Raw genomic sequence first — 24,831 nt, forward strand, 5'->3', positions numbered from 1 at the left:
AAAATCCAAACATATTCAATAATTAAATAAGGGGACAAAATTACCCCAATGCTGAGTTAAGAATTCAAAGATCAATGCATGTATGATAAAATTAAAATAAAAAGTTGAAACATGAGTATGGAATGTGAAGGAGATTTCTGGGTAGCTAGGTATGAATTCTGAAGTCATATATAATATATATAGGTTATGTTAAAGCTTGGGTTAATTAAAGATTCAAGTTATAAGCTTACTTAGCCATATATGTATCCTTACCCTTACCTTGGCCCCATTACAACCTTGAAAAGACCTCATGACGTTTGCATTGGTATATTAAATGTTGTTGACTGGTCAGGAGAAGAACAAAAATTAGAAAGCATGATTAGAGAAGGATAGAGTGATGACCCTATACACTAGAGAGACTAGAGTGTACATACATCATCAGTGAGGATTCCATGCTTGAATTCCTATGTTCTCTGCTTTTATGAGCTATCTTCTTGCATTTTATCTGTTCTTACTGTATAAGAATTGAGTTAGTGGAATTTGGTTTGTAACTGTTTTGAAGAGCTTATTTACTTTTGATCAAGTAGACAAGAATCATATAGTTGCATTCACATATATAGGTTGCATTGCATTACATGAGTTCTACATGTTCCTACTCATTCATATTATCTCCTTCAACTAAGCATGAGGACATGCTAATGTTTAAGTGTGGGGAGGTTGATAAACCACTATTTTATGGTTTATATTGTGTTTAATTGTGTGGTTTTATCATGATCTTTACCCACTTATTCATATAATCAGCATGCATTTATATTTCCTTCCTAAAATTATTACACGATTGAAAACTTACTTCCTAGAGACTTTTGATTACGTATTTTAATTTTCCTTTATTCCATTCGATGCTGTGATCTGTGTGTTAAGTGTTTCAGGCTTTATAGGGCACAAATGAGTTGGAGATTGGAAAGGAAGCTTGCAAAAATGGAAGGAACACAAGAAATTGAGGAGATGACCAGCGAGAAGTGACGCGACCGCATTGATCACGCGACTGCGCGAAAGAGAGAAAATCGCATTGACGCGGCTGCATGGCTCACGCGACTGCGCGGATGGAATAGCACAAGCGATGCGGAGGCGTGGACGACGCGCCCACGTGGAGAAGCAAAACGCCGAATGACTCGTCCGCATGAATGACGCGATCGCGTGATGTGCGCGATCTGCATAATCTGCAGAATCGCTGGGGGCGATTTTGGGCCCTGTTTCGACCCAGTTTTCGGCCCAGAAAAGCAGACTAGAGCCAGGGAACATGCAGAAACCAACAACAACATTCATTCCACATAGTTTTAGTTTTTCAGATATAGTTTTCCTCTCCTCTAGGTTTTCTCTCTACACATTCATAGTTCTTAGGATTTTTAGTTGCTTTTTGCATTGGGATATTGAGAAGAGTTGTTACCTCATCAAGACTTCGTCATTCTAGTTCGTTTTCTTTACTTGGCTTTACCCTTCCATGTCCTTTAATTTATTTCAATCTTACTGTTGGATTATTTTAGAATTTATCAATACAAGAGTTATTTTTATTTTTAATTAATTCTTTTGAGGTTTTATTTATCATGTCTTCCTTTAATTCCCTTTCCTATGTTATGAATTCCACATTCACAATGAGCGAGTAGTTCCCTAACTTGATGGGGAGTTGATTGAAAGGAACCCTTGAGTTGGAGTGCTCAAGGGGGAAATTGTAATTGGGTTTATTATTGGTTTGCTCTCTAGTCACTAACGTCAGTCCTTCCAAGTAAGCGGATTGGGACTTGTGAATAGAAACAACATTCCAACTTGTTTGACTTTCCCTTACCTAGTAAGGGATAACTAAACAGAACAAACCCAATTATCAATTAATCTTGAAAGTACTGCAACAAGAATAGGGCTTCCAACTAATCTACTCCCAGTCAAGGCTTTTATTTAAATTACATTAATTCTCTGATTTAATTTCCTGTCATTCAACTCAAATCTTTTTGAAAACCATCTGATTAATAAAATAGCACACTTTCCTGCAACTCGTTAGGAGACGACCTGGGATTCATACTCTCAGTATTTTAACTTTAATTTCTGTGAAATCCTTTTAAATTGATAAGCGGATTTCTGGTTGGTTGAGAACTATACTTGCAACGCATATCTTATAACAATTCTTAACTCACCAATTTTCGCCACGTCAGTGACCCAGTACACTTACCGGTGAGTTTTGGTGTGGAATCTGATTTCCAACCCATCAAGTTTTTGCAAAAACTTGATGGGTTGAAAATGGATTCCAACACCAAAACTCACCGGCAAGTGTACCGGGTCGCATCAAGTAGTAATTACTCACATGAGTGAGGTCGATCCCACAGGAATTGGTGGATTGAGCAATTTTAGTTAGGTGTTGAATTTAGTTAAGCAAACAGTTGATGATTTGGGTGAAACTTAAATATTAGAAGCTAAATTGCATGAAAATAAAAGGGAGAGGGGAAATTGTCAGAAAAGTAAAGTGCAGAAGAGTAAATTGCATGAAACTTAAAGTGCAAGAAAGTAAAAGAGCTGAAACTTAAAGTGCAAGTAATGTAAATAACTGAAACTTAGATTGCAAGAAATGTAAATAGATGGTGATTAAAATGCAAGAAATGTAAATTGCTTGAATAGTAAAGGGATGTGAGAGCTGGGATTCAGAATTCAACAAGAGAATGTAAAGAGAAATTAATCAGAGAAATAGAAGATGAAATAAGTTGCAGGAAATCTAAATAGAAAGTAAACTTAGCTCAATTGTGAAGTCTAAAAGAGAAATTTGAGATCTCGGGGGATCAATGAGACTAGAAAGTAGATCTAGATCTCAATTCCTTCCTTGATCAAACAGAAAACAATTGCAAAGGAAAATGAAATTTAAAATAGCAGAAAAGATTAAAACCCAATCCTCAGATCAATTGAGAGGAAGAGTGGAAGATGATTCTCAGAATTTGAATCAATGAAGCTCTTCAATCTCAATTCAATATCTAAAACAGAAAAGCTAAAGTTGCAGAAGAAGGAAATTTAAAACAGCAAATGAAGTTAGAATTATGCAGAAGAAGAACAAAGATGAATTTCAGATCAAGAATTGAAACAGAACTTTTTCAATCTCAATCCAAAATTTATAAACAGAAATTAAGAAATGCAGGAGTAAAAACAAAGAGAAAGAGAACACAGATCTCAATCTCAATTCCCCAATTCAAAATTAAAACTAAAATTTAGCTAAAATTAAAATTGAGCAAAAGGTAAAACTAAAAATTCAAAAGAAGGTCCTCCCTAAATCAAACTAAGTCCTATTTATACACTTTCTAATTTTGATTTTAGAATTTTGGAGTGGAATTTTTCATTTGGTGAAGAATTGGATCCAATTTGGCCTTTGCTTGAAAAATGGAACCAGGGACACCTCCCAGGGAAGCGCTCAGTTAAATGCAACAACGTAGCGCTCAATTTTCTTGGTCCCAGGCTTGTGCATAGCTCAATTGTTCATGGTGCTACGTTGAGTGAGTGCACGTAGCGCCCTTTGTGCGCAAGGTGAGGCTCCCTCTTTCGAGCCTTGGTGAGTTCATTTTGCCAATTTTCTTTGTGAAGAGTAGCACTCAGTTTGTGCTTCTAACGTAGCGCCCCTTTGTTGTTTGCCTCCTTCCTCATTTCGAGCCCTGGTGGTTGCATTTGTGCCAGCAATTCCTTTGTAGTAGCGCTTCTCTTGGTTCCCTTATGTGCACGGTTTGATTCCTGGCTCCTTCACTAGCAATTGTCGCGCCTTGATTTTCCTTTTGGGGAGGCCACGAAAAAGGTGAAATAGTTAACGGAGCGCCCTTGCTTTCTTTGGTTCTTGTAGCGCTCAGGTGGAACACATAACGTAGCGCCATGCCTTTGCTTCTTTGGCCTTGTTACTTTGGTGCTGGGCACTTGGTTTGTGTGCTCAATTAGAGAGCGCAGCGCTCAATCTTTGAGTGATATGGCCTTGGTTGGCCTTTGCTCCTTTGGTGCGTGACGCTTTTGTGCCTTGGGTCACGCTTTCCAAAGCGTGGCCTAAGGTCTAAAGCGTGTTCTAAGGTTCCTTTTTCCTTTTTTTATCATTTCTTCACCTACAAATAATCAAAACAAACAATCAAAGTATCACCAAATTCACAAAATTTCTAAATCATTCAAAAACCAACTAATTATAGCTTAAACCATGTGATTTTGTGCCAAATGAATGATGGTTGATTGAATTGACATAACCATGCAAATCCACTCCAAATCACTTACTTATAATGCAAGAAAGTACATAAAACCTAATGAAACAAGTGAAAAATGCTTGAAAAGTTAACATAAGATGACTTGTCATCACAACACCAAACTTAAATCTTGCTTGTCCCCAGGCAAGCACTAAACATAAGAGAAAATGAAATGAAATAGAGAAGCATACATGTCCTTATTTAGCAGATAATTGAACTTGATTCATGGGGTTTTATGCAGACAAATGCAGCTCACTTATTACTTTGCTGATTGATAAGAAATGTTTCCTCAAAGGTTCACTAGAGTTGCTGCTATAATGCCTTACTTTTGATTGATCCCTCTTGGCTTTTTCTTTCTTTCCTTTGCTTAGAAAGCTTATTTTTTAATGAAGGCTTGGTGGCAAATGTTGCAGCAGCCTTTTGGCTAAATTTTGCTCAATATTTCTTCACTCCAGACACATGGCTCACAATTTCTTCCTAGGAACATTGATGCCCAGTATCTCTTTGGATCACTAAATGCTTTGTAACTAGGTTGCTCTTGATAGTGGACTTTTAGTTGGCAATCCTAGATTAGTTAATCCAAGTGGCCAAGTTTTAAAATGTTCCTTAGAACCTACTTGTCCAAGCATATCCTAGTACAAAAATACCACAGCCATATATCCTAGGGTCCAAGCTATTGGTGTCTATCCTTATTGTTTGTTTCTTTGCCAATTCTTGGCTTTTCTTTTTCTTTTTCTTTCTTATTTCGTTTCATTCTCAAAGGGTATTCATTGATAATAGACTTTATAGCAGTAAACTAATTCACACTTCAAAGAACATGTTATTATGCAGCTTTTGTTATTTGAGCTAATCATTAAATCAAACAAGTACCACCACTGAATTTTATTCTAGTTTCTACAACATTGGACAATCACTTTCTTGTTTCAAATATTTTTCTTTTATTTATGCAGAAGGGAAAAAAAACAAAATTCAAGCAAATGAGTTATGACTAGCATAATGCAGGCTAGCATTTTTAGCAAACATTTACACTTGCACCTAATTGAACACTTCAGCAAGACATATAGGAATCCCAAGTTAAAATACTTCAAAGCAACAAGGATTAAGTGTCAATACAACCTGTTGGGAATGTCTCTCAGCTTTTCCTTCTGTCATCATTATTTCTCTTTGTTGTATTTCCTTTGGCCAATGATGCAGACTCCCTCCACAGGTTGAATATTTTCCTGCATAATCTTTAAAAGTTGCTTGTTTCTCAAGCCCTTAGGCAACTGGTTAGTATGCAAGATTTGCTTGTATGCTTTTGAACTTATTTTTGGTGTGTGAACACCAAACTTAGTTTCTTGCCAATGTTTCTTATGCAACCAATCAACCACACACACACACACACACACACACACACACACACACACACACACACACACACACACACATATATATATATGAAACCTTTTGCCTTTACTGAAGGTCATAAATTTAAAAACTAGAAAAAAAACAATGGCTGAGTAGTTTTTCTGATTGCTTGGAGCTAGCAACTAATAATGCAGAAGGTGAAAATGCATTTTCAAATGAGATTTTGGTGGAACACCAAACTTAGCATTCTTCATTCTCCCTTGAATTATTTTGGTGTGCAACACCAAACTTAGCTCCTTGCAATACAGATAAGACTACTCAACCTATTTATTGAAATAGTTGGAAAAGAAAACTACCTCTAGTTGGGTTGCCTCCCAACAAGTGCTCTTTTAATGTCACTAGCTTGACATTCTTCATTTTTCTCAGCTCAGGTTCTGAACTTCCTCTTTTTTGTCCCATTGGCCTCCCAAGTAGTGCTTTGTCGTGTGACCGTTTGCTGTGAAATGGCTGTTTGTTGCTTCATCTAGCAATTCAAGGCTTCCATAAGGGAAAACTTTTGTCACCAAGTAAGGACCAGTCCATTTGGATTTGAGCTTGCCAGGAAAGACTTTGAGCCTGGAGTTATATAAGAGTACTTGCTGTCCTGGTTTGAACTCCTTCCTTGAGATCTTCTTGTCATGCCACCTCTTAGCTTTTTCCTTGTATATCTTGGCATTTTCATAGGCTTCTAGTCTAAACTCATCCAACTCATTTAGTTGCAGTAGCCTCTTCTCTCCTGCTGCTTGAGAATCAAGGTTGATGAGTTTAGTGGCCCAGAAAGCTTTATGCTCAAGCTCTACAGGGAGGTGACAAGATTTTTCATATAACAGCTGAAAAGGAGACTTTCCAATAGGAGTTTTGAATGCTGTCCTATATGCCCAGAGTGCATCTTCTAGCTGTCTGGCCCAATCTATTCTGGTGGCTCCCACAGTCTTCTCTAAAATCCTTTTCAACTCCCTATTTGCAAGTTCTGCTTGGCCATTGGTCTGTGGGTGATAAGGTGTGGCTACTTTATGCATTACTCCATATTTATGAAGTAGTTTCTCCATCTGTTTGTTGCAGAAATGACTGCCACCATCACTGACAAGTCCCTTAGGCACTCCATATCTAGTGAAAATGTGCTTCTTCAGGAATTGAAGGACAATTTGTGCATCACATGTGGTTGTGGCTATTGCTTCCACCTACTTTGAGACATACTCTACTGCTACCAAAATGTATTTGAAAGAGTAAGAAGGAGGAAACGGGCCCATGAAATCAATGCCCCAAAGATCAAATAACTCCACTTCTAAAATGTAGTTTTGAGGCATTTCATTCCTTCTTGTCAATCCTCCAGCTCTTTGGCATTCATTACATTGGTGGACAAACTCTCTAGCATCCTTGAAGATGGTTGGCCAATAAAATCTACTCTGCAGTATTTTAGCAGCTGTACTCTCTGATCCAAAGTGTCCACCATAGGCTGAACCATGACAGTGCCACAATATGTCTCTCATCTCAGTTTCAAGGACACACCTCCTAATCATTCCATCCGGACATCTTTTGAACAAAAATGGTTCATCCCACAAAAACTTCCTTGCTTCATTGAGTAGCTTTTTCACTTGTTGCTTGGAAAATTCTTGAGGTACCTTCCTTCCCACCTTGTAGTTTACTATGTTAGCAAACCAAGGTGCTTGCTGAACTTGGAAAAGATGCTCATCAGGGAATTTTTCATTCACTTGCTGTATTGTATCTTGATTGGCCTCTTGTGGCACTATTGACAAATGATCTGCTACTTTATTCTCACTCCCCTTTCGATTTCTCACTTCAATGTCGAATTCTTGTAGCAGCAGCACCCACCTAATAAGCCTTGGCTTTGAATCTTGTTTAGACATTAGATACCTGAGAGCAGCATGGTCAGTATACACTATAACCTTTGAACCAATCAAGTGTTGTCTAAATTTATCAAATATATATACAATTGCCAAAAGCTCTTTCTCAGTGGTGGTATAATTTTTCTGTGCTTCATTTAACACCTTGCTAGCATAATATATGACATGGTGCAACTTGTCTCTCTTTTGCCCCAACACAGCACCAATTGCAAAGTTACTTGCATCACACATAAATTCAAAAGGTAATTTCCAATCAGGGGGTGTGATAATTGGTGCTGTAATGAGTTTTCTCTTTAAAGTTTCAAAGGCATGCTTGCAACTGTCATCAAAGATAAAAGGGCTATCAATCATTAGTAAATTGCTCAATGGTTTTGCTATTTTTGAAAAATCTTTGATGAACCTCCTGTAAAAACTAGCATGCCCAAGAAAACTCCTTACTGCTTTCACATTAACAGGTATAGGAAGCTTTTCAATGATTTTTATTTTAGCTTTATCAACTTCTATACCTTTGTTTGACACTTTATGCCCAAGAACTATCCCTTCAGGAACCATGAAATGGCATTTCTCCCAGTTCAATACTAGGTTAGTTTTTTGGCATCTTTTCAAAACAAGAGTTAAATGATGCAAGCAAGTGTTAAATCCATAAAAACTTTTAAAAACTTTTCCACCATATCAGAGAAAATAGAAAGCATACACCTTTGAAAGGTGGCAGGGGCATTGCACAAACCAAAGGGCATCCTTCTGTAAGCAAAAACTCCAAATGGATAGGTGAAGGAAGTCTTTTCTTGATCCTTGGGATCCACCACTATTTGATTGTATCCAGAGTACCCATCCAAGAAGCAGTAATAGGCATGCCCAGCCAATCTTTCCAGCATTTGGTCAATGAATGGGAGAGGAAAGTGATCTTTTCTTGTAGCATCATTCAATCTTCTATAATCTATGCACATCCTCTATCCAGTCACTGTCCTGGTGGGGATTAACTCATTCTTCTCATTGGTGATGACTGTCATTCCTCCCTTTTTTGGTATAACTTGAACCGGACTCACACATGGGCTGTCAGAGATTGGAAAGATTATCCCAGCATTCCATAGCTTCATGACTTCTTTTTGAACCACCTCTTTCATGGCTGGGTTGAGCCTTCTTTGGGGTTGAACTACAGGTTTTGACTCTTCTTCCAATAGAATTTTATGCATACAAATGGCAGGGCTGATGCCTTTGATATCCTCAATTGTCCAACCCAAGGCTGTCTTGTGAGCTTTTAACACTTCAATCAACTTTGTTTCTTCTTCCATGTTCAAGGAGGAGTTTATGATCACCGGCAGGGCCTCTGCTTCTCTAAGAAACACGTATTTGAGGTGAGGGGGGAGAGGCTTCAACTCCTATTTTGGCTTCTCCTTTTCCTTGTCTTCAATGGAGATCTCTACCACTTCCTCTCCTTGTTCCTCCAGGTTGTTATCTTCCAGTAACTCCTCCTCCACTTCTTCCTCATGTTGCTCATGACAATTGGCTTTTAACATTTCTTCTACCAGACTTTCTATCATATCCACCTTCATATAGTTCTTTTGCTCAGTGGGATGTTGCATTGATTTGAAAACATTGATGACCATTTCCTCATTGTGCACCCTGAAGATCATTTCTCCCTTTTCTACATCGATAACAGCTCTTGCTGTAGCTAGAAATGGCCTTCCCAGGATAATTGAGTTGTTTCCTTCCTCTTCTGTGTCCAGGATCACAAAGTCTACAGGGAAGATAAACTCTCCAACTTTCACCAATAGATTTTCTACAACTCCATTGGGTGTCTTGATTGATCTATCCGGCATCACCAATGACATCCTGGTAGGTTTGATTTCTTCTATGGCAAGCTTTCTCATCATTGAGAGGGGCATCAAGTTGATGCTAGCACCTAGATCACAGAGAGCTTTTTCTAACGTCATCTTGCCTATGGTGCATGAAACCACAAAGCTCCCTGGATCTTTGAGCTTTGGTAGGATACCTCTTTGGATCACAGCACTACATTCTTCAGTGAGCATAATGGTTTCCTTCTTATGCCAGTTTCTCTTTTTGTTGATAAGATCTTTCAAGAATTTAGCATATAGAGGCATCTGCTCTAATGCTTCAGCCAGGGGAATGTTTATTTCCAGCTTCTTGAAGACTTCAAGGAATTTGGGAAAATGTTATTCCTTGGTTTCTTTTTTGACCCTTTGAGGATATGACAGAGGAGGTGTGAAAGTCTTCTCCACCTGCTTCTTTCCTTGAGATGGTTCCTCCATTATTTGCTTCATTTTTCTTGAATTTTGTGGTAGGTCATCTTCCTCTTTAAGCTTCTCTTGATCTTGCTTGCTTACTGTCATCTCTTCCTTGTTGTTAGCCTCATTATGCTTGCTGATGATCTTGTTATTGTCCACAGGTTTCTTGTTGTCCACCAAGGTTCTTCCACTCCTTAATTGAATAGCTTTGTATTCTTCTTTAGGATTTGGAATGGTATCACTTGGGAGTGAGCTTGTTGGCTTTTCAATCACTGTTTTCTTAGACAGTTATCCAATCTGCCTTTCTAAGTTTCTCATTGAAGCTTCATGATTCTTGCTTGTCATTTCCTGATGCTTCATCATCTTTTCCATCAGTATCTCTAAGTTTGAGATTCTTTGAGTGTCTTGTGGTATTTATGGCTGGTTATGGGGTGTTGAAGGTGGCTGATAGGTGTTTTGGTTAGTGGTTGGGTTATTGGGTGGATAATAGCTAGAATTGGGGTAGTTGTTTTGAGGTTCTCTATATGGATTGGGGTTAGTATTTTGCTAGTTGTGGTTGTTTGTGTAGGTTGTGTTTTTTGAGTTGTTTTGGGTTGAATTTTTCTGCCAGGGCTGTTGGTTTTGAGTGTGGTTATCTCCCCATCTTAGATTTGGATGGTTCTTCCAAGAGGGATTGTATGTATCTCCATGAAATTCATTCTGGCTGGATCCTTGGTTGTGCATGTAGTTCACTTGTTCTTGCTGCTGATCTTCACCATTTTCCTCATTTTGTCCCCACCCAGTTAGTGGTTGATTGGTGACATTCACTAATGCAACTTGTAAGCTATCAATCCTCTCGGCCATCTGCATAAATTGTTGCTGGATTTGCTGCTGCATCACCTTGTGTTGAGCTAGGATAGTATCCACTCCTTCCAACTCCACACTCCCTTTCTTTGAGCTGGTTGGCATTGCCTTTGATAAGCAAAGAAGTATTAATTATTTACCACCATATCAATGAGGTTTTGGGCTTTCTCTACTGTCTTCATTAATTGCAATGAGCCTCCTGCTAAATGGTCTAGTGCTTCCTGAGCTTTCAGAGTTAATCCTTCATAGAAGTTTTGAAGGATGTCCCATTCATTGAACATTTCAGGGGGGGCATTTTCTAATCAGGGCCTTGTATCTTTCCCATGCCTCATAGAGAGATTCTACATCCATTTGTGTGAAGGTTTGGACCTCTGTCTTGAGCCTGATGATCCTTTGAGGTGGGTAGAACTTGGCTAGAAACTTATTCACTAGATCCTCCCAGCTAGTGATGCTTCCTTGTGGGAAGGCTTCAAGCCATTGAGCAGCCTTGTCCCTCAATAAAAATGGGAACAGTAACAGTTTGTATATGTCTGGATGTACACCATTGGACTTCACTGTGTCACAGATCCTCAAGAAAGTGGATAGATGCTGGTTTGGATCTTCCAAAGGGCTTCCTCCATATGAGCAGTTGTTTTGTACCAAAGTGATGAGTTGGGGCTTTAATTCAAAATTGTTTATATTGACATTTGGGGTAAGGATGCTACTCCCACAATGCCTTGGATTAGATAACGTATATGAAGCCAAAACTCTCCTCTGGGGCTGACCATTGTTGTTGGCCACTCCCACTGTTGGATTTGTTGAATTTTTCTCCATTTCTGGGATCTCTTCTTCAAAAGGTTCTTCTTCTCCAACAATTCCCTTCCCTCTTGCTTCTCTTCTTAGTCTTCTAAGAGTTCTCTCGTTTTGATCATAAAAGGTAGGGATCTCTCTCCTTGCCTCTGACATACAACAGCAAGAAAAATAAACACAGAACCAGAAAACAAAAATAGTTCACTATACTGATAGAGCAAAGTTAATGTTAGCTTAAGCAAAAATTCAAACAGTTAATGTGCTTAGTAAAAAAAAAAAGAAAAAGTGCTTAATCTAGACCACCACCTTACTTAATCATTGTCAATCTAGATCAATCCCCGGTAACGGCGCCAAAAACTTGATGGGTTGAAAATGAATTCCAACACCAAAATTCACCGGCAAGTATACCGGTCGCATCAAGTAGTAATTACTCACACGAGTAAGGTCGATCCCACAGGGATTGATGGATTGAGCAATTTTAGTTAGGTGATGAATTTAGTTAAGCAAACAGTTGATGATTTGGGTAAAACTTGAATAGCAGAAGCTAAATTGCATGAAAATAAAAGGGAGAGGGGAAATTGATAGAAAAGTAAAGTGCAGAAGAGTAAATTGCATGAAACTTAAAGTGCAAGAAAGTAAAAGAGCTAAAACTTAAAGTGCAAGTAATGTAAATGACTGAAACTTAGATTGCAAGAAATATAAATAGCTGAAGATTAGAATGCAAGAAATGTAAATTGCTTGAATAGTAAAGGGATGTGGGAGCTGAGATTCAGAATTCAACAAGAGAATGTAAAGAGAAATTAATCAGAGAAATAGAAGATGAAATAAGTTGCAGGAAATCTAAATAGAAAGTTAAAATTGCTTGAATAACAAAACAGAAAGTAAACTTAGCTCAATTGTGAAGTCTAAAAGAGAAATTTGAGATCTTGGGGGATCAATGAGACTAGAAAGTAGATCTAGATCTCAATTCCTTCCTTAATCAAACATAAAACAATTGCAAAGGAAAATGAAATTTAAAACAGCAGAAAAGATTAAAACCCAATCCTCAGATCAATTGAGAGGAAGAGTGGAAGATGATTCTCAGAATTTGAATCAATGAAGCTCTTCAATCTCAATTCAATATCTAAAACAGAAAAGCTAAAGTTGCAGAAGAAGGAAATTTAAAACAGCAAATGAAGTTAGAATTATGCAGAAGAAGAACAAAGATGAATTTCAGATCAAGAATTGAAACAGAACTTTTTCAATCTCAATCCAAAATTCATAAACAGAAATTAAGAAATGCAGGAGTAAAAACAAAGAGAAAGAGAACACAGATCTCAATCTCAATTCCCCAATTCAAAATTAAAACTAAAATTTAGCTAAAATTAAAATTGAGCAAAAGATAAAACTAAAAATTCAAAAGAAGGTCCTCCCTAAATCAAACTAAGTCCTATTTATACACTTTCTAATTTTGATTTTAGAATTTTGGAGTGGGCTTTTTCAATTGGTGAAGAATTGGATACAATTTGGTCTTTGCTTGAAAAATGGAACCAGGAACACCTCCTAGGGAAGCGCTCAGTTAAATGCAACAACGCAGCACTCAATTTGCTTGGTCCCAGGCTTGTGCATAGCTCAATTGTTCATGGTGCTACGTTGAGTGAGTGAACGTAGCGCCCTTTGTGCGCAAGGTGAGTGATGAGCGGATAATTTATACGCTTTTTGGCATTATTTTTAGGTAGTTTTTAGTTTGTTTTAGTTAGTTTTTATTATATTTTTATTAGTTTTTAAATAAAAATCACATTTCTGGACTTTACTATGAGTTTGTGTGTTTTTCTGTGATTTTAGGTATTTTTTGGCTGAAATTGAGGGACCTGAGCAAAAATCTTATTTAGAGGCTAAAAAAGGACTGCAGATGCTGTTGGATTCTGACCTCTCTGCACTCTAAGTAGATTTTATGGAGCTACAGAAGTCCAATTGGTGCGCTCTCAATTGTGTTAGAAAGTAGACATCCTGGGCTTTCTAGCAATATATAATAGTCCATACTTTGCTCAATATTTGATGGCCCAAACCGGCGTTCCAAGTCAGCATAAAATTTCTGGCGTCAAAACGCTAGAACTAGCATAAAAGCTGGAGTTAAACGCCCAAACTGGCACAAAAGCTGGCGTTTAACTCCAAGAGAAGCCTCTAGACGTGAGAGCTTCAATACTCAGCCCAAACACACACCAAGTGGGCCCGGAAGTAGATTTCTGCATTATTTACTTATTTCTATAAACCGTAGGCTACTAATTCTCTATAAATAGGACCTTTTGCTATTGTATTTTCATCTTTCAATCAATCTTTTAATCATACTTTGATGATTGAACCCTCTTTAGGAGGCTGGCCATTCAGCCATTCCTAGACCTTCTTTTATTTATGTATTTTCAAAAGTGGAGTTTCTAGACACCATAGATTAAGGTGTGGAGCTCTGTTGTTCTTCATGAATTAATGCAAAGTACTATTGTTTTTCTATTCAACTCAAGCCTATTTCTTCTCTAAGATATTCATTCGCACTCAAGAACATGATGAATGTGATGATTATGTGACACTCATCACCATTCTCACCTATGAACGTGTGCCTGATAACCACTACCGTCTACATGCAAACAAGCTTGAATGTGTATCTCTTGGGTTTCTAATCTAAGATTGAAACCTTCGTGGTATAGGCTAGAATTATTGGCGGCCATTCCTGAGATCCGGAAAGTCTAAACCTTGTCTGTGGTATTCCGAGTAGGATCTAGGAAGGGATGACTGTGACGAGCTTCAAACTCGCGAGTGTTGGGCGTAGTGACAGACGCAAAAGGATCAATGGATCCTATTCCAACATGATCGAGAGCCGACAGATGATTAGCCGTGCGGTAACAGCGCATTTGGACTATTTTCACTGAGAGGACGGGAGGTAGCCATTGACAACAATGAAACCCAACATACAGCTTGCCATGGCAAGGAGTATGAATGATTGGATGAAGACATTAGGAAAGCAGAAGTTTAGGAGGAACAAAGCATCTTCATACGCTTATCTGAAATTCTCACCAATGAATTACATAAGTATCTCTATCTTAATTTATATTTTATTCATCTTTTAATTATCAAAATCCCATAACCATTTGAATCTGCCCGACAATCTCCGTGGGATCAACCCTTACTCACGTAAGGTTTATTAGTTGGACGACCCAGTGCAATTGCTGGTTAGTTGTGTGGAGTTGTGACAAAGAGTTGAGAATACAATTGTGCGTACCGAGTTATTGGTGCCATTGATGATCACAATTTCGTGCACCAAGTTTTTGGCGCCATTGCCAGGGATTGTTCGAGTTTGGACAACTGACGGTTCATCTTGTTGCTTAGATTAGGTAACTTTATTTTATTTTTATTCTTCAGAATTTTTAAGAATGAATTCTAGAGTTTAGATGATGTTTTTATCATCACAAAAGCTGATTGATTCTCATCAATTTGGCTGTTGTATGTAATGTCCTGCTGAAGCTTGGCTAGCCATGTCTAATCTTTTTAGACTGAAGCTTTAGACTAACATTGCATGATTCCTGGAATTCTTATTAAGAATTTTGAAATCTTTATTTTATTTTCCAAATAATTTTTGAAAAATTACAAAATATTTTAAAATCATAAAAACCAAAAATAATTTATGTTTCTTGTTTGAGTCTAGTGTCTAATTTTAAGTTTGATGTCAATTGCATTTTTCTAAATTTCAAAAATTACATGCATTATGTTCTCCACTAATCTTCAAGTTGTTCTTGATGATTTCCTTGCTCTGATCTTTGAATTCTCTTGTTCTGTGTGTTTTGTTGTTTTTCATATGCATTCTCAATTTGTCAATGTCTCTAATATAAAAATTTCTAAGTTTGGTGTCTTGCATGCATTGTTTATTTGATCTTAGTTTTCCATGATTAGTTGCATTTTGATTTTTGTCATCATTGAAAAATTCAAAAAAAAAATTTTCAAATTATGTCTTTTCAAGTCAATAATACAGAGAATTGGGGATTCAGAACATGCAGCAGAGGAATTACACAGAAAAAGCTGGGCGTTTAAAACGCTAAGTGAGGAAGGAAAACTGGCATTTAAATGCCAGCCAGGGTACCTGGCTGGGCGTTAAACGCCCAAAAGGGTAGTATTTTGGGCGTTAAACGCAAGGATGGCACAAGAGGGAAGATTTTGTTTCCAATTCAAATCTTTTTCAAATTTTCATAATTTTTCAAAATCAAATCTTTTTCAGATCATATCTTTTCAATCATATCTTTTCAAAATCAAATCCTTTCCATTTTTTTAGTATTTTCGAAAATCCTTGCTATAATTAATGATTTAATTCAAAATTTTCAAGTTGTTACTTGCCTATTAAGAAAGGATCAAATTTTAAATTCTAGAATCATGTCTTTTAATTTCTTGTTAGTCAAGTAATCAACTTTAATTTTAAAAATTTCTTTTAAATTGATTTTCAATCATATCTTCTCAATCATATCTTCTCAATCACATCTTTTTCAAAATAATTTTCAATCATATCTTTTTTATTTCTGATTTCAAAATCTTTTTCAAAATCACTTAATTACTTTCTCAATTTTAATTTTCGAAAATCATCAATCAATTTTTTTTTCAAAATTTCTTTTAATTATTTCAAAATCTTTCAAAATTTAATTTCGAAAATTCTTTTCCCCCCTCTCACCTTCTTCTATTTAAGGGACTAGCACTCTTTCTCAATGTGCAATTCGGACTCCCTCTCTCTATAAGTTCGAATTCTCTCCTTTCTACCTCCTCCTTCTATTCTTCTTTTCCTCTGACACCTCAAGAAATCTCTATACTGTGACATAGAGGATTCCATACTTTCTTCTCTCTTTCATATGAGCAGGAGCAAAGAGAAAGGCATTCTTGTTGAAGCTGATCCTGAACCTGAAAGGACCTTGAAGAGAAAGCTAAGAGAAGCTAAAGCACAACTCTCTGTAGAGGACCTAACAGAAATTTTCAAACAAGAAGAAGACATGGCAGCCGAAAATAACAACAATGCCAACAATGCAAGGAAGGTGCTTGGTGACTTTACTGCACCTACTCCCGACTTCTATGGGAGAAGCATCTCTATCCCTACCATTGGAGCAAACAACTTTGAGCTGAAACCTCAATTAGTTTCTCTAATGCAACAGAATTGCAAGTTTCATGGACTTTCATTGGAAGATCCTCATCAGTTCTTAGCTGAATTCTTGCAAATCTGTGACACTGTCAAGACTAATGGGGTTGACCCTGAGGTCTACAGACTTATGCTCTTCCCTTTTGCTGTGAGAGACAAAGCTAGGATATGGTTGGATTCACAACCTCAGGAAAGCCTGAACTCTTGGAAAAAGCTGGTCAGTGCTTTTCTGGCCAAATTCTTTCCACCTCAAAAATTGAGTAAGCTAAGAGTGGAGGTCCAGACCTTCAGACAAAAGGAAGGTGAATCCCTCTATGAAGCTTGGAAAAGATACAAGCAATTGATCAGAAGGTGTCCTTATGACATGCTTTCTAAATGGAGCATCATATGTATCTTCTATGATGGTCTGTCTGAACTGTCCAAGATGTCATTGGACAGCTCTGCTAGAGGATCTCTTCATCTGAAGAAGACGTCTGCAGAAGCTTAGGAACTCATTGAGACGGTTGTAAATAACCAATTCATGTACACTTCTGAAAGGAACCCTGTGAATAATGGGACAAATTAGAAGAAAGGAGTTCTTGAGATTGATACTCTGAATGCCATAATGGCTCAGAATAAAATATTGACTCAGCAAGTCAATATGATTTCTCAGACTCTGTCTAGCATCAAGCAGCAACAGGCAGTACCAAAGAAACTTCATCTGAAGGAGAAGCTTATGATCCTGAGAACCCAGCAATGGAAGAGGTGAATTACATGGGAGAACCCTATGGAAACACCTATAATCCTTCATGGAGAAATCATCAAAATATCTCATGGAAGGACCAACAAAGGCCTCAACAAGGCTTCAACAACAGTAATGGTGGAAGAAATAGGTTTAGTAATAGCAAGCCTTTTCCATCATCTTCTCAGCAATAGACAGAGAATTCTAAGCAGAGCCACTCTGACTTAGCAACTGTAGTCTCTGATCTATCTAAGACCACTCAAAGTTTCATGACTGAAACAAGGTCCTCTATTAGAAATTTGGAGGCACAAGTGGGTCAGCTGAGTAAGAACATTACTGAACTCCCTCCTAGTACTCTCCCAAGCAATACAAAAGAAAACCCAAAGAGAGAATGCAAGGCCATAAACACGTCCCACATGGCCGAATGCATAGAGGAGGGAAAGGCAGTAATTTCCACTGAGGAAGACCTCAATGGACGTCCACTGGCCTCCAAGGAGTTCCCTAATGAGGAACCATGGGAATCTGAGGCTCATACAGAGACCATAGAGGTTCCATTAAATTTACTTCTGCTATTCATGAACTCTGATGAGTATTCTTCCTTTGAAGAGGATGAAGATGTTACTGAAGAGCAAGTTGCTAAGTACCTTGGAGCAATCATGAAGCTAAATGCCAAGTTATTTGGTAATGAGACTTGGGAGATTGAACCCCCCTTGCTCACCAAAGAACTGGATGACTTGACTAGGCAGAGATTACCTCAGAAGAGACAGGATCCTGGAAAGTTCTCAATACCTTGTACCATAGGCACCATGACCTTTGAGAAGGCTCTGTGTGACCTGGAGTCAAGTATAAACCTCATGCCACTCTATGTGATGGAGAAGCTAGGGATCCGTGAGGTACAAGTTGCAATAATCTCACTAGAGATGGCAGACAATTCAAGGAAACAGGCTTATGGACTTGTAGAGGATGTCTTGGTAAAGGTTGAAGGTCACTACATCCCTGCTGATTTTATAATCCTAGACACTGGGAAGTGTATGGATGAATCCATCATCCTTGGCAGACCCTTCCTAGCCACAGCAAAAGCTGTGATTGATGTTGATAGAGGAGAATTGGTCCTTCAAGTGAATGAGGACTCCCTTGTGTTTAAAGCTCAAGGATCTCCCTCTGTAACCATGGAGAGGAAGCATGAAAAGCTTCTCTCAATGCAGAGTCAATTAGAGCCCCCACATTCAAACTCTAAGTTTAGTGTTGGGAGGCCATCATCATGCTCTGAGTATCTGTGAGGCTCCTTGAGAGCCCACTGTCAAGCTATTGACATTAAAGAAGCGCTTGTTGGGAGGCAACCCAATTTTATTTAATCATATCTATTTATTTTCCATTGTTATTTTATGTTTTCTGTAGGTTGATGATCATGTAAAGTCACAAAAATAACTGAAAAAGCAAAAACAGAATGAAAAACAGTATTAAAAATAGCACACCCTGGAGAAGAAGCTTATTGGCGTTTAAACGCCAGTAAGGGTAGCAGAATGGGCGTTAAACACCCAATCTGGCACTATTCTGGGCGTTTAACGCCAGAGAGGGGCACAAAGATGGCATTTAACGCCAGGAATGGGCTCAGAGCTGGCGTTTAAATGCCAGAAAGGGGAGAAAAGCTGGCGTTAAACGCCAGAAATGGGCAGCAACCTGGCGTTTAACGCCAGGATTGGCAATCAAGGGGGCGTTCACACGCCAACATGGTGCAGGGATGAGAAATCCTTGACACCTCAAGATCTGTGGACCCCACAGGATCCCTACCTACCTCCTCTCTCTCTCTCTCTTCTTCACACCTTTCCATAACACCCTTCCCCAAATACCCTTCACCAATCACCTCAGTACCTTTTTCCCAAAAATCCCTCACCTATTAAATCCTACCCTCTTCTCCATAATCTCTTCACCAATCCACATTCATCCACCATAGATCCCTACCTACCTCAACATTCAAATTCAAACCACTTTCCCTCCCAAACCCACCCATACATGGCCGAACCCTACCCCTCTCTCCACTCCTATATAAACCTATCTTCACTCATTCATTTTCACACATCATACACACTACTTCTCCCCCTTGGCTGAACCACAAAACCCCCTCCATCTCCTCTATTTTCTTTTTCTACTCTTTTCTTTCTTCTTTTGCTCGAGGATGAGCAAACCTTCTAAGTTTGGTGTGGTAAAAGCTAAAGCTTTTTGTTTTTCTATAACCATTTATGGCACCTAAGGCCGGAGAAACCTCTAGAAAGAGGAAAGGGAAGGCAAAAGCTTTCGCCTCCGAGTCATAGGAGATGGAGAGATTCATCTCAAAGATCCATCAAGACCACTTCTACAAAGTTGTGGCCAAGAAGAAGGTGATCCCCGAGGTCCCTTTCAAACTCAAAAAGGGTGAATATCCGGAGATCCGACATGAGATTCGAAGAAGAGGTTGGGAAGTTCTCACCAACCCCATTCAACAAGTCAGAATCTTAATGATTCAAGAGTTTTATGCCAATGCATGGATCACCAAGAACTATGATCAAAGTGTGAACCTAGACCCAAAGAATTGGCTTACAATGGTCCAGGGAAAATGCTTAGATTTTAGTCCAGAAAATGTAAGGTTGGCATTCAACTTGCCCATGATGCAAGGAGATGCACGCCCCTACACTAGAAGGGTCAACTTTGATCAAAGGTTGGACCAAGTCCTCATAGACATTTGTGAAGAGGGCACTCAATGGAAGAGAGATTCAAGAGGGAAGCCGGTTTAACTAAGAAGGCATGACCTCAAGCCCGTGGCTAGAGGATGGTTGGAGTTCATCCAACGCTCAATCATTCCTACTAGCAACCGGTCTGAAGTTACTATAGACCGGGCTATCATGATCCATAGCATCATGATTGGAGAGGAAGTAGAAGTTCATGAGGTTATATCCTTAGAACTCTACAAGGTGGCAGACAAGTCCTCTACTTTGGCAAGGTTAGCCTTCCCTCATCTCATTTGTCACCTCTACAATTCAGCTGGAATTGACATAGAGGAAGACATCCTCATTGATGAGGACAAGCCCATCACTAAGAAAAGGATGGAGCAAACAAGAGAGCCCACTCATGGACAAGAGCATGAGGAAATTCCTCATCATGAAATTCCTGAGATGCCTCAAGGGATGCATTTTCCTCCACAAAACTATTGGGAGTAAATCAACACATCCCTAGGAGAATTAAGTTCCAACATGGGACAACTAAGGGTAGAGCACCAAGAGCATTCCATCCTCCTCCATGAAATTAGAGAAGACCAAAGAGTCATGAGGGAGGAGCAACAAAGGCAAGGAAGAGACATTGAGGAGCTTAAGGACTCCATAAGATCTTCAAGAGGAAGAACAAGCCGCCATCACTAAGGTGGACCCGTTCTTTAATTTTCTTGTTTTTATTTTTCTGTTTTTCAAAAATTATGCTTTATGTTTTATTTATGTTGGTGTCTTATTACATGATCACTAGTGTCTAAGTGTCTATGCCTTAAAGCTATGAATGTCCTATGAATCCATCACCTTTCTTAAATAAAAAGTGTTTTTAATTGCAAAAAGAAAAAGAAGTACATGAATTTCGAATTTTAAAATAGATTAATTATTTTGATGTGGTGGCAATACTTTTTGTTTTTCTGAATGAATGCTTGAACAGTGCATATTTTTTAATTTGTTGTTCATGAATGTTAAAATTGTTGGCTCTTGAAAGAATGATGAAAAAAGGAGAAATGCTATTGATAATCTGAAAAATCATAAAATTGATTCTTGATGCAAGAAAAAGCAGTGAAAAGCTTGCAGAAAAAAATATATGCGAAAAAAAAGAGGCGAAAAATAAAGAAAAAAAAGAGAGAAAGAAAAAGAGAAAGAAAAAGCAAGCAGAAAAAGCCAATAGCCCTTTAAACCAAAAGGCAAGGGTAAAATAAAAAGGATCCATGGCTTTGAGCATCAGTAGATAGGAGGGCCCACAGGAATAAAATCCTTGCCTAAGCGGCTAAACCAAGCTGTCCCTAACCATGTGCTTGTGGCGTGAAGGTGACAAAGTGAAAAGCTTGAGACTGAGCAGTTAAAGTCGTGGTCCAAAACAATAAGAGTGTGCTTAAGAGCTCTGGACACCTCTAATTGGGGACTCTAGCAAAGCTGAGTCACAATCTGAAAAGGTTCACCCAGTTATGTGTCTGTGGCATTTATGTATCCGGTAGTAATACTGGAAAATAAAATGCTTAGGGTCACGGCCAAGACTCATAAAGTAACTGTGTTCAAGAATCAACATACTGAACTAGGAGAATCAATAACACTATCTAAATTCTGAGTTCCTATAGATGCCAATCATTCTAAACTTCAAAGGATAAAGTGAGATGCCAAAACTGTTCAGAAGCAAAAAGCTAATAGCCCCGCTCATCTAATTAAGACTGATCTTCATAGATGTTTTTAGAATTCATTGTATATTCTCTTCTTTTTATCCTATTTGATTTTCAGTTTCTTGGGAACAAGCAACAATTTAAGTTTGGTGTTGTGATGAGCGGATAATTTATACGCTTTCTGGCATTGTTTTTAGCTAGTTTTTACTATGTTTTAGTTAGTTTTTATTATATTTTTATTAGTTTTTAAATAAAAATCATATTTCTGGACTTTACTATGAGTTTTTGTGTTTTTCTGTGATTTCAGGTATTTTTTGGCTGAAATTGAGGGACCTAAGCAAAAATCTGATTCAGAGGTTGAAAAAGGACTGCAGATGTTGTTAGATTCTGACCTCCCTGCACTCGGAGTGGATTTTCTGGAGCTACAGAAGTCCAATTGGCGCGCTCTCAATTGCGTTGGAAAGTAGACATCCTGAGCTTTCCAGAAAAATATAATCGTCCATATTTTGCTCAAGATTCGATGGCCCAAACTGGCGTTCCAAGTCAGCCTAAAATTTCTGGCGTCAAAACGCCAGAACTGGCATAAAAGCTGGAGTTAAATGCCCAAACTGGCACAAAAGCTGGCGTTTAACTCCAAGAGAAGCCTCTACACGTGAAAGCTTCAATGCTCAGACCAAGCACACACCAAGTGGGCCAGGAAGTGGATTTCTGCATCATTTACTTATTTCTGTAAACCCTAGGCTACTAGTTCTCTATAAATACGACCTTTTGCTATTGTATTTTCATCTTTCAATCAATCTTTTAATCATACTTTGATAATTGAACCCTCTTTGGGAGGCTGGCCATTCGGCCATGCCTAGACCTTCTTTTATTTATGTATTTTCAACGGTGGAGTTTCTACACACCATAGATTAAAGTGTGGAGCTCTGCTATTCTTCATGAATTAATGCAAAGTACTATTGTTTTTCTATTCAACTCAAGCCTATTTCTTCTCTAAGATATTCATTCACACTCAAGAACATGATGAATGTGATGATTATGTGACACTCATCACCATTCTCACCTATGAACGCGTGCCTGACAACCACTTCCGTTCTACATGCAAACAAGCTTGAATGTGTATCTCTTGGGTTTCTAATCTAAGATTAAAACCTTCGTGGTATAGGCTAAAATTATTGGCGGCCATTCCTGAGATCCGAAAGTCTAAACCTTGTCTGTGGTATTCCGAGTAGGATCTGGGAAGGGATGACTGTGACGAGCTTCAAACTCGCGAGTGTTGGGCGTAGTGACAGACGCAAAAGGATCAATGAATCATATTCCAACATGATCGAGAACCGACAGATGATTAGCTGTGCAGTGATAGCGCATTTGGACCATTTTCACTGAGAGGACGGGAGGTAGCCATTGACAACGGTGAAACCCAACATACAGCTTGCCATGGAAAGGAGTATGAATGATTGGATGAAGACAATAGGAAAGCAAAAGTTCAAGAGGAACAAAGCATCTTCATACGCTTATCTGAAATTCTCACCAATGAATTACATAAGTATCTCTATCTTATTTTATATTTTATTCATCTTTTAACTATCAAAATCCCATAACCATTTGAATATGCCTGACTGAGATTTACAAGATGACCATAGCTTGCTTCAAGCCGACAATCTCCGTAGAATCGACCCTTACTCACGTAAGGTTTATTACTTGGATGACCCAATGCACTTGCTGGTTAGTTGTGCGGAGTTGTGACAAAGAGTTGAGATTACAATTGTGCGTACCGAGTTGTTGGCGCCATTGATGATCACAATTTCGTGCACCAGTGAGGCTCCCTCTTTCGAGCCTTGGTGAGTTCATTTTGCCAATTTCCTTTGTGAAGAGTAGCTCTCAGTTAGTGCTTCTAACGTAGCGCCCCTTTGTTGTTTGCCTCCTTCCCCATTTCGAGCCCTGGTGGTTGTATTTGTGCCAGCAATTCCTTTGTAGTAGCGCTTCTCTTGGTTCCCTTATGTTCACGGTTCGATTCCTGGCTCCTTCACTAGCAATTGTCGCGCCTTGATTTTCCTTTTGGGGAGGCCACAAAAAAGGTGAAATAGTTAACGGTGCGCCCTTTCTTTCTTTGGTTATTGTAGCGCTCAAGTGGAACACATAACGTAGCGCCATGCCTTTGCTTCTTTGGCATTGTCACTTTGGTGCTGGGCACTTAGTTTGGGCGCTCAATTAGAGAGCGCATCGCTCAATCTTTAAGTGCTATGGCCTTGGTTGGCCCTTGCTCCTTTGGTGCGTGACGCTTTTGTGCTTTGGGTCACGCTTTCCAAAGCGTGGCCTAAGGTCTAAAGCGTGCTCTAAGGTTCCTTTTTCCTTTTTTTTTCATCATTTCTTCACCTACAAGTAATCAAAACAAACAATCAAAGCATCACTAAATTCAAAAAATTTCTAAATCATTCAAAAACCAACTAATTATAGCTTAAACCGTGTGATTTTGTGCCAAATGAATGATGGTTGATTGTATTGACATAACCATGCAAATCCACTCTAAATCACTTACTTATAATGCAAGAAAGTACATAAAACCTAATGAAACAAGTGAAAAATACTTGAAAAGCTAGCATAAGATGACTTGTCATCACCTACTCCGGAATTCTTCTTGCTTTTGGAGAAAAGCTTGAAGCTCTTGTTGTTCTTGGATCAAGGGTTGGGGAATTTCATATTGAGGTGAAAAAGAAGATGCGTTGTTTGGTAAAAAGGTTTCATAGTCGGAAGGTAGGTCACGTTGGTGATTGTATTGAGATGGTAGTTTTAAGTATGGGTTGCATGGCTCATATTGTGGTTCTTGAGGTGTGCATGGTTGGTGATATGGTGGATATGCAATTGGATTATATGGAAGTGTTTGGTAGTAGTGTGGTATGGCTTGTGAGTAAGGTTGATCATAATGTTGAGGGTTTGATTTGTATTGGTGTGCATCAAGAGGTGGATAGTAGCTATAAGAATATGTAGGAGGTTGTTGGCAAGAAGGTTGCCTAGAAGCATATGGCTCCTCACTCAATTGATCCCACAATCCATGATGCATTCCATCATTAAAGTTCTTCCTTCCTACAACATGATTGTGACCAAACTCAGAACTCCTAAAACCAGCAAGGACTACCAAACAAACAAACAAAACAAAATATTCATAATATAAACATAGAAACAATAGCCAATAACATGACACACATTGTAACTCCCTGATAACGGTGCTAAAAACTTGAT

The 24,831-nt window shown here is 38.5% G+C and overlaps 1 non-coding gene across 1 annotated transcript; it reads right to left on the bottom strand.

The window, feature by feature from the left end:
• Positions 1-16,757: 16,757 nt before the first annotated feature.
• LOC112788328 (small nucleolar RNA R71) lies at positions 16,758-16,865 on the bottom strand. Its single transcript, XR_003195696.1, has one exon. It is a non-coding gene; the product is annotated as a small nucleolar RNA R71 (small nucleolar RNA).
• Positions 16,866-24,831: the final 7,966 nt, after the last annotated feature.

This window comes from Arachis hypogaea, chromosome 20 (assembly GCF_003086295.3).
Source record: "Arachis hypogaea cultivar Tifrunner chromosome 20, arahy.Tifrunner.gnm2.J5K5, whole genome shotgun sequence".
NCBI classification, from domain to species: domain Eukaryota; kingdom Viridiplantae; phylum Streptophyta; class Magnoliopsida; order Fabales; family Fabaceae; genus Arachis; species Arachis hypogaea.